Source organism: Bemisia tabaci, chromosome 1, assembly GCF_918797505.1.
Source record: "Bemisia tabaci chromosome 1, PGI_BMITA_v3".
NCBI lineage: Eukaryota > Metazoa > Arthropoda > Insecta > Hemiptera > Aleyrodidae > Bemisia > Bemisia tabaci.
In genome coordinates, this window is record NC_092793.1 from 82,083,204 (window position 1) to 82,093,884 (window position 10,681).

Genomic DNA, 10,681 nt, shown 5'->3' on the forward strand with positions numbered 1-10,681 from the left:
CGGCGATAAGAATAAACGGCGCACCGTAAAGACACTTGATCGGTGCCGTATTTTTCCTGATCACATGTACGAATTCTCTCGGAACCTCGTGAATTTTTCCGTTAATTGTCTCAGAGAACTTTATAGGTATATAATTTAATCTGGTGTGTCTGAAAATTTCGAAGAAAAATACTTTCTCACCTACCTAGAACTTTTTATCAAAATCACAAAATTGTGTGTGTTTGCAAACATTCGAATGCACAAACTGCGCTACTGCCGTGCTTAGGAAAAACTCCGTATGAACCTTCAGGCGTTGCCAAATTTCCTTCGGTAAATCACGAACTTTGGGGAAAATTTGTGAATATTTTTAATCCAATTTCTCAGAAAATTTTGTTCGCAATTTCAATTGAAGTTCCTGAAAATTTCAAGGAGAAATATTCGTAGCTTTCCTCCAAAATGAACATTTTATCGGAGGAAATTTGGCAACTCTTGAATGTTCATATCATACGGCGTTTTTCCTTAGCGCGGCAGCCAGGCAGCATTACACGATCGACGATCGGCCTGTGATCAGAGGCGATTCTAGAAAGTTGGCAACACTGTTACACTGCCGTGCTAAGGATAAACGCCGTATGAACATTCGAGAGTTGCTAAATTTCCCTCGGTAAAGTATGCATTTTTGACGACATTCACGCACATTTTTCCTACTAATTGAAATTTTCAGATATTTTAGATTAAATACAATATTGTCTGAAAATTTCAGAAAGAAATGTTCACAAATTTCTCAGTAATTTCGGTTTTTATCGAAGGGAACTTGGCAGCGTCTGAAGGCTCATACGTCGTTTTTCCTTAGCACGGCAGTACACTGCTCAATAGTTTTAGTGGATTTAAATGGAGGAAAACAATGTCTCGAGGTTGCAAAGTTGGCACTGCCCGTGATTCAGTAAATGTCTTTGCGCAACAGTTTCATTATTATCGTGGCTCCTCTGACGTAAGGGCTATCTCGCTCTCCGCATGAGCCCTAGAAAGCTTAGATTTACTTGTAAAACAATCTGAAAAAAAAAAAAAAAAAAAAATCTCGGTGAATTCACTAAGAAAAGGGTAAAATTACCAAGAATTCAAGGTTCTATTTGATCCTAGTTTTTTCTTGGTATAATTACCATTTATGGAATTGGTAATTTTACCGAGAAATCTCGGTAATTTTACTGGACCCCGGTAAAAACGCCAATATTTTTTATCGACTGTGGTAGAATTACCGAGATAAAGTGGCAAAGTTACCGGGAATTGATTACCAATAAAAGTGGTATTCTTACCTGAGAAAAACAGTAAATATGCCGGTTTTTAGGTAAGCTTACCAGTCTGTCTTGGTAAAATTACCGATGATTGGTAAGAAAAGTGAGATGGCAAAGGTGCCAACGGACCTTGGTAAAAACGCCGAGAATTTTTTTTCAGTGCAGGGCTCACACCGAAATTGAGATGCGCCCTCACGTCTAAGTGCCGACGTTATTTGGTTTGTGATTGACGTTGTAAACCTGTCCCACCCGTGACATTGAAATTGCCATTAAGCACAAAATAATGGGCTGTTCTCAATCTAAGATTAGTAAAAGGCGTGAAAAAAAGAAAGAAATAAAGTGGGGAGGAAAGAAAGAGAAAGCGTTGGAATGTGCTGAAATATGGCGGAATGGCGAATTGTAAGTCCAGATTACTTAAGAACGGAACGTAATGGCAGCACGAAGCCATCGTTGCGGTAATTAGCTCGATTCGGCGTCCACACTGGAGTGGTAAGGAAGAATGCCGTATGAACATTCGAGAGTTGCCAAATTTCCTCCAATGAAATGTTAATTTTTGAGGAAAGATATGATTATTTTTCCCTGAAATTTTCAGGGACTTCAGGTGAAATTACGAACAAAATCATCTGAACAATTGGAAGGAAAATATTCATAAGTTTACCAGGAAATTCTTGTTTTATCAAAATAAATTTGGCAACGCCTGATGGTTCATGGTGGTTCACTGGTGCAGTGCTAAGGAAGCTCCCTGTATACGCCTTCAGATTTTGCCAAATTCTTCTGATAAAATACGAATTTTCAATGAAACTTTTGGATGTTTTTCTTTTAATTCTTCAGAGAATTTGATTCGTAATTTAATCTACAGCATCTGAAACTTTCAAAGAAAAGAATTATAAAATTTTCTCAAAAACGAATGTTTTATGAGGGGAAATTTAGCAACACTCATTGTCAGATGTTCATACGGCCCTCTTCCTTAGCTCGGCAGCGTAGTGGAGTGAGTCAACGGAAGAGGTTTGATATGAAGTGGGAACTTTAAAACGCCCATATGTTGGGTTCACGCGTATACCTTTGTTACGCATTTTCTCACAAAAAATAGAGGTTAGGCAAGACAAGAATAAAGGAAAAGTGATGGAAACGAACCTTAGGAAGGAAGAATTTGGAAACCCAAATTAAGCTAAAAGAAGCATTTAATGAAACAAGAAGGCACACAACTTTCTTACCTTATAATAAGGAGTAATTGTAATAAATAACAAGAATAACTGGGTTTTTACCAAAATGAAGACAGATCATACAAACATAGATCAAGTTGTAAGACAATATAGAAAAAACATGGTAACCATGGATATATATATGGAACATACCGCGCCCCTTGAACCCTGCAAGGGATTCAACAGATTCTTTCAGGGACTTAATAAGGGAGCAAGTTTACAAATTGGTCTGGTTAAGTAACCGTTACTAGTGAAAAGTTCAGCAACTCTGGTATGTCCATCCTTGCCGTAAAATAATTTATTTACACGTCCAAAACTCCAGCTGGCCGGTAAAAAATTAGAACTAGAATTTTGAATTAACACAAGTGTACCTGGTTTTAAATCAGCTTGAGGAGACTTCCATTTGGAGCGTCGTTGCAATTCAACTAAATATTCCGATTTCCATCTAATCCAAAACTGCTTAGCTCTATTTTGTAATAATACCCAACGATCATTTAATTTAACAGACTCAATGTTGGACTTCGAAGAGTGGAATGGAAGTGCGGTCAATTCTTGTCCGATTAAAAAATGAGCTGGAGTAAGAGGTGTTAAATCATTTGAATTATCACTCATAGCTGTTAGGGGACGAGAATTCAAGGGGGGCGTTGAACATATGCAAAAAACTCTTATCAGTTTAGAAAGAGAAGAGTATTTCTCAAATAAGTCAAAGGGCTTAATTGAAATTACGTGAGAAGTACAAGAAGACTACATTTCAGTAGACAAATCATTATCAAACTTAATGTCTTGATGACAATGTTGGAAAATACCCGGGTTATGTAACATTTCTGGTCCATGCCACCATAAACTTGAGTTTATTAAAGTCGAAGACTGAACCCCACGAGAAATTAAATCAGCAGGATTTTGATCTGATGATACATGACACCAGTGAGCATTTTTAGTATTCAACTGAATTTCAGCCACTCTATTCGCTACAAAGGTTTTCCAACGATTTGGAGGTTCACGAATCCAGTCAAGAGTAATCGTCGAATCAGTCCACAAGAAAATCGCCGAAAAGGGCATCCGCATAGCATTTAAAACTTGAGACAATAATCGTGATAAAAGTAATGCCCCACATAGTTCTAATCTTGGTAAACTAGTAGAATGCAACGGAGCCACGCGGGATTTTGAAATTAATAATTGACAGTGAGAGGTTTTGTCTTTATCAATCGAACGAACGTAAATGCAAGCACCGTAAGCTCGGATTGACGCATCAGAAAAACCATGCAACTCTACATTAACAGCATAAGGAGAAACAACGTGTCTAGGAATTTCTAATTTTGAGATTAACAACATATCTGAACAAAAATTTGTCCATAGAGTAAAAATAGACTGAGGCACCGATTCATCCCAGAGAATCTTTAGCTTCCAAATGTCTTGCATTATCAGCTTGGCCCGTATTACTAACGGACTTAAGAAAGATAATGGGTCAAAAATCTTAGAAGTATCAGAGAGAATGCTACGTTTAGTAATTTTTGAATTTTTAGTGTGCTCAAATATCGATAAATTAGATATCAAAAAAACAATCTTTAAAAGTATTATAAACAAGGCCAAGGGTTTTTACTATATCATTTGGCGCAAGTTGATGTATAGATCGAATCGCTTGAAATGCAGAGGGTTTTAATCCAAAGGTAACTCGAGTCAAGCGGTAAGTCAAAATCTCCCCAGTTTGGCGGTCACGCCAAAGAATCCTCAACATATCCCGATCATTAGGATCTATTGAAACTTGTCGATACATTTTTTCAATATCTGCAATTAGTACGTATTTATGTTTTCGGAAACGTAGTAAAATTGAAATTAGATCTTCTTGGATTGTTGGACCTGACATTAGAACATCATTTAATGATACCCCTGAAGTAGTGGTAGCTGAGCCATCAAAAACTACACGCAATTTAGAAGTCAATTTTGACTCATTTATGACAGCATGATGGGGTAAATAAAATACACGTGAATTGTTTAACTCACTTTCGGGAACCAATTCTAAATGCCCCAATGACAAATATTCATTTATAACATCAGAGTATCTTACAAATAACTCTGGAGTGAGCCGCTTCTCAAGAGATAATAAACGACGTAGCGCTTGAGATCTAGACTCTCCCAAAAATGGCAGTTTATCATTAAAAGGTAACTTTAGTTCATACCTTCCGCAAGGTAGACGTTTATAGGTATTTAAAAAATGTTTCTCGCATTCAACTTCTTCGATAGATTTACCTTTAAATTTAGGGGTATAGGCTGAACTCTCTTCTAATTCCCAAAATTTGCCTAAATTATCAAATTTTCCATTGAAGATTGGCAAATCCGCAGGTTTCAGATTTAAAATTGATAGGAAGGGAGAAATTTGAGAACCGATGGAAACTGCAGCTGAGTTATTCTGAGTGCATGCCGCATCTTGAAGCATTTTTGTCTTCGCTAGCGCCTGAAAATACTGATTCTCGAAAGCTTGTAGATTAGGAGCTCTGGAAGGATCAATTTTTTTCCATTCATGAATCACCCGAAATTGCCTATCCAGAAGGGGTAAGACGCTCTTATACCTGACTTCCAGTTCATTCGGAGAGATATTACCGGATGCCAAATACGCGGTAAAGGAATCCAGCTGACTTTGGATCGATTCACTGGTTACCTCCAGAGCCAATGGTCTCACATCGGCATCAGAGTCCATCGTGCGAGAAGGATAAGGAAGGAGAAGGGAAGAGAAAAGGCCAGGAACAGCTAAAATAAAATGAATACTAACATTAATATTTGAAACACCGCGTTTAAAGTCATTGATTTTAGACTCACCATAGATGATCATATCAAAGATTGAATAGCAGCACAACCATAAAACAGAAAATCGATATTTCATCGAAAATTCTTACTCTGGAACTCAGTGGGTATAGTCCAGGCAAACAAGGAAAAGAGCCTGCAAAAATCCCGGGTAGCAATGTTTTCATCGATTCCTATGTAGTTTTTGACGCTGAATCCGAATTTCAACTTTGCGCCATTTTATTCGGACCGGAAAGTTGCCAAATTTGGCAAAAATGGCCTAAAATCGGCATTTTTTGCGGATTATGGCCTGTAACTCGCCAAAAATTGATCTGACGACAAAATTAGTTATTTTCAGAAATAAAGCTCGTTAAATTTCCTATAAAAAAGTTTCTATACATTTTTTGCCTAGGGGCAAAATTAAGCGCGCTGGCGGGCGCCAAACTTTGAAAAATGAGCGAAAATTGCGTTTTTTTGCGGATTATGGCCTGTAACTCGCTAAAAATTGATCTGAAGACAAAATTAGTTGTTTCGGAAATAAAGCTCGTTAAATTTCCTATAAAAAGGTTTCATACATTTTTTGCCTACGGGCAAAATTAAGCGCGCTGGCGGGCGCCGAACTTTGAAAAATGAGCGAACATTGCGGGGTTTTTTTGCGGTTTTTGCTGTATGTCTCCTTTTTTACCCGTCTGCAGAGTAATTTCTGGACAAATTAAGTGAAGATAATAAAATTCACACTGAGTTCCATGAATCGATGTGAAAAATAAGCAGCCCAACACATTGCAGTGTTGCCAAAATTACCTAAAATTGTTCGTTGGCGGTTTTGGACCATTAATTGCCTTATTATCCGTCTATTTGTTTAGTCTCCATTTTGTAAAGCGGGGATAATGAATCGAAATCAGCGAAAAGGAGGATGAAATAATTCTTTGTCACAATTTTTTTCATCAGAATGAGGTGGAAACACTTCAGAGGGTCGTGCGTCCACTAAAGTGCTCTATCGTGACACTTGTAGTACAGTTGCTGGATGGATGATCTTGAGCTTCTCTTAAAGCTTAGACGGTCTACTTTCATAAAATAATAGTTTTGTAATTTTTCGTGCGTTCCCTTCAACGCTGCGGCTCAAAATGTAAAAAAATTGAAATTTTGAGCTACGGCAACGTGGCAACAATGGATGAAAATTTCAAAATGGACCGATTTCATGAATACCAGCTAAAATCTGATAATTTTCTCTAAATTTTGAGACCAATACCATCTCTCTACGACAAACCGTTCACGAGATATGCTCGTTTAAAGTTTTAACTTTAACACTCTTCGCCTCCCGCCATAATTATCCAAATTCAAAAATCGTCAGTGTTTTGGACTTGAGAAGTAGTTCTCTATCAACCCTGAAAATATTACGAAGATTTGGCTGGTGTTGGAAATGGCCGATTTTGAATAAGGTCCTTTTCTTGGCCGCTTTTTATGATTGAGTGACTGAATGTTTGTGAATGTACGCGTGCACGTCCTTATTTGTGAGGCAATAATAATTAAAACATACTTACCATTTTTGAGATGAGTAATTTTTAAGAATTTAAGTTTCGTGAAAAACTTGGTCTCAGGTTGTGGCGACACCACGCAAAAATAAAACGCGCCATGTACTGGACCTCTTGGGTGGCGTGGAAGCAAGTACTAATAATTATATTTATATATTCTGCCTTAATATGTACGTTACTTTTATATAAAATGAAGTTAATCGATTTTATATTAATTGCCAAACTAATTTCATACTTTGCATTGTTCGATCTATGCCATTTTCAAGGAGCTCGATGTCCTGGCGCAACTTCACTACAAGTGTCACGATAGAGCACTTTAGTGGACGCACGACCCTCTGAAGTGTTTCCACCTCATTCTGATGAAAAAAATTGTGACAAAGAATTATTTCATCCTCCTTTTCGCTGATTTCGATTCATTATCCCCGCTTTACAAAATGGAGACTAAACAAATAGACGGATAATAAGGCAATTAATGGTCCAAAACCGCCAACGAACAATTTTAGGTAATTTTGGCAACACTGCAATGTGTTGGGCTGCTTATTTTTCACATCGATTCATGGAACTCAGTGTGAATTTTATTATCTTCACTTAATTTGTCCAGAAATTACTCTGCAGACGGGTAAAAAAGGAGACATACAGCAAAAACCGCAAAAAAACCCCGCAATGTTCGCTCATTTTTCAAAGTTCGGCGCCCGCCAGCGCGCTTAATTTTGCCCGTAGGCAAAAAATGTATGAAACCTTTTTATAGGAAATTTAACGAGCTTTATTTCCGAAACAACTAATTTTGTCTTCAGATCAATTTTTAGCGAGTTACAGGCCATAATCCGCAAAAAAACGCAATTTTCGCTCATTTTTCAAAGTTTGGCGCCCGCCAGCGCGCTTAATTTTGCCCCTAGGCAAAAAATGTATAGAAACTTTTTTATAGGAAATTTAACGAGCTTTATTTCTGAAAATAACTAATTTTGTCGTCAGATCAATTTTTGGCGAGTTACAGGCCATAATCCGCAAAAAATGCCGATTTTAGGCCATTTTTGCCAAATTTGGCAACTTTCCGGTCCGAATAAAATGGCGCAAAGTTGAAATTCGGATTCAGCGTCAAAAACTACATAGGAATCGATGAAAACATTGCTACCCGGGATTTTTGCAGGCTATAGCCCCTTTCATGGCTTATTTGCCTGGACTAGTAGTCATACCGATACTCTGCCATATTCTGACTTACTATACTAGTAGTCAAGCTCTGGCCAGAGTCACTGAAGTGAAGAAAGACATATCGAGATTCTAACAGAATCAAGCGCTCAGTCAGTGGGTAGTCATACCGATACTCTGCCATATTCTGACTTACTAAACTAGTAGTCAAGCTCTGGCCAGAGTCACTGTACTGAAGATAGCTGCGCAAACTATCAAGAATCGGTCAGATTCTGCGCCCAATCAGTGGGTAGTCATACCGATACTTTGCCATATTCTGACTTACTAAACTAGTAGTCAAGCTCTGGCCAAAGTCACTGTCGATTGATCGATAGTCAACTGAAGAATCTGGCAGATTCGATACTCATATCGAATCGTCTTGTCTAGATGGAGAAGGTACATGTTAGTAAATAAGTTCATCAATACAAAAAGGGCATACAACAACACACAAATGAAAGAGCAAATTCAATGAAGAGTAATTCAAGAAAAATTCATCAATGACATTCCATGATCCTCAAAGGGGAGTAAGGAAAACAATAATCTTCAACATTAGGTTAGTATTTTCTTCTTAAAACGAAAATGAAAATGAGAATCCATCAGCTGTTATCTAAACAGATATCGAACAACTGAACCGTTGCCAATTTTAACATATAAAATTATAACTCAGAAAGCATCAGCTGTTATCTGAAAGGTATCGAAGTAGCAACTGAACTGCGTTGCCAAACTTCATAATAAAATGAAAAACCTTGAAAACGTCAGATTGAAACAATTTGAAAAGATTCCTTCAAACTTTCTGAAATATTGCCAAAACCTCAAAACAAAGACCACCAGAAATCATATACTGTAAATAAATTTCCTGCGTTGTGTATATCCTGGTCACGGCACCAAAAAATGTTACGCATTTTCTCACAAAAAATAGAGGTTAGGCAAGACAAGAATAAAGGAAAATTGATGGAAACGAACCTTAGGAAGGAAGAATTTGGAAACCCAAATTAAGCTAAAAGAAGCATTTAATGAAACAAGAAGGCACACTACTTTCTTACCTTATAATAAGGAGTAATTGTAATAAATAACAAGAATAACTGGGTTTTTACCAAAATGAAGACAGATCATACAAACATAGATCAAGTTGTAAGACAATATAGAAAAAACATGGTAACCATGGATATATATATGGAACAACCTTCGTTAAGGTAATTCGTCAAGCTCAAAAGAAGTAATCGAACTGGCATGCGATATATCGCATTTTTTAGGTAAAAAATCTCGGCAGATTTTGAATTTTCAGGAAAAAAAAGGACGATAGCCCTTGCGCATGAGCTGAAAGAATCATTCTAAACTCAAAAATCGGAAAAATTTAGAGAAATGAAAGCAGAATAGTGTTCGGAAAAAAAACCTCGCATCCGGTACAGAAATTCTCTGTACCGAATGCGTAGAAAATAAAGCATGACACGGAGTCTGCAACGCCGCAAACCGAGGCACGCATTTCTGCCGTTTCACCGTCGAATTTTAGTTCCTAAGTGATTGTAAAATGTAGTCCAATTAGCGCATTCAATCAATCTGTCCCTCTCTGCTGTGCTAAGGAAAAACGCCGTATGAACATTCAGGCGTTGCCAAATTTCCTTTGATAAAACACGGATTTCCCGCTACGTTTATGAATATTTTCCTTCCGATTTTTCAGATAATTGTGTACGCATTTTCACCTAAAGTCCCTGAAAATTTTAAGGGAAAATATTCATAACTCTCTTCAAAAATGAAGATTTCATCGAAGGTAATTTGGCAACTCTCGAATGTTCATACGTTGTTTTTCCTTAACACGGCTGCTCTGGCAACATCGTCGGTACGGGGTGATGCGTTTTCTCCTCGCCTGTTCTCCAAATATCGCTATCTTATGACGTAGCATATGTAGCAATATTTAAGGAGCTGATTGGCTACCAGCTGGTACGAACTCACCACTCTATATTATGTGTCCTGTCTCTCGTCATCGCACGCGACGGCGGGGCGCGGCGTTCGGCCGCTGCCGTCTCGTGTCACACGGTAGAAGCAGTCCTGCTGGATCGTGCGTCACACACTTCGCAACCACCACCACTCCCCCCCCCCCCCCCCCCCCAAGTCGAAGCCCCGAAACGGCCAAACTGGTTCATCCGCTTCCGTGGTCTCAGAGTTTGTGCAATTGCACCATCTAAATAGGGAGAGCATTGACTGATTAGTTCGTGGAGACTGCAGTGCCCAAGAGGACAGCCGACCATCCCACACGAAATATCCGAAGCAGGGTTGCTGTCAACCATCACCCATCACCCCATACACGTTTAATACAATCTAGACCGCGCATTAAGACATTTCGGCGAGACGATAGGCAACCCGGATTGCAAAGGGTTCCCAGACAATAGAAATGCCAGTCTTGCCTGCGTCGCGTCGTTGCCTGGCACCGCATCCTTCGTATGTCCGGCTGTATCAACTATAAGCTTCTTATCTCCCCCCGCCTAACTTCGGGCCTAGTGCGCGGTCTACATTGTGTTATAAGTCAATGCATCACCCTCAGAGAGAAGCAGGCAAGCAGTGCCTAGCAGTGAGGTTCAGTTGTTTCAAAAATTGACCTGGAACGCGACCCACGAAGACTTCTCAAAACGGGACTACATTTTGGAGTTAGGAACTACTATTTCCAGCTCACTTTAGAAACAGCGTATGTGCCATTAGTTTCCATATGCAGGTCCGCCAC

The 10,681-nt window shown here is 38.6% G+C and overlaps 1 long non-coding RNA gene across 1 annotated transcript; it reads right to left on the reverse strand.

Moving 5' to 3' along the window:
• Positions 1 to 2,435: 2,435 nt before the first annotated feature.
• LOC109038789 (uncharacterized) lies at positions 2,436 to 9,063 on the reverse strand. Its single transcript, XR_011900836.1, has 2 exons — positions 9,009 to 9,063; positions 2,436 to 5,215 (listed from the first exon to the last, which is right to left on the reverse strand). It is a non-coding gene; the product is annotated as an uncharacterized lncRNA (long non-coding RNA).
• Between the last annotated feature and the right edge of the window lie 1,618 nt (positions 9,064 to 10,681).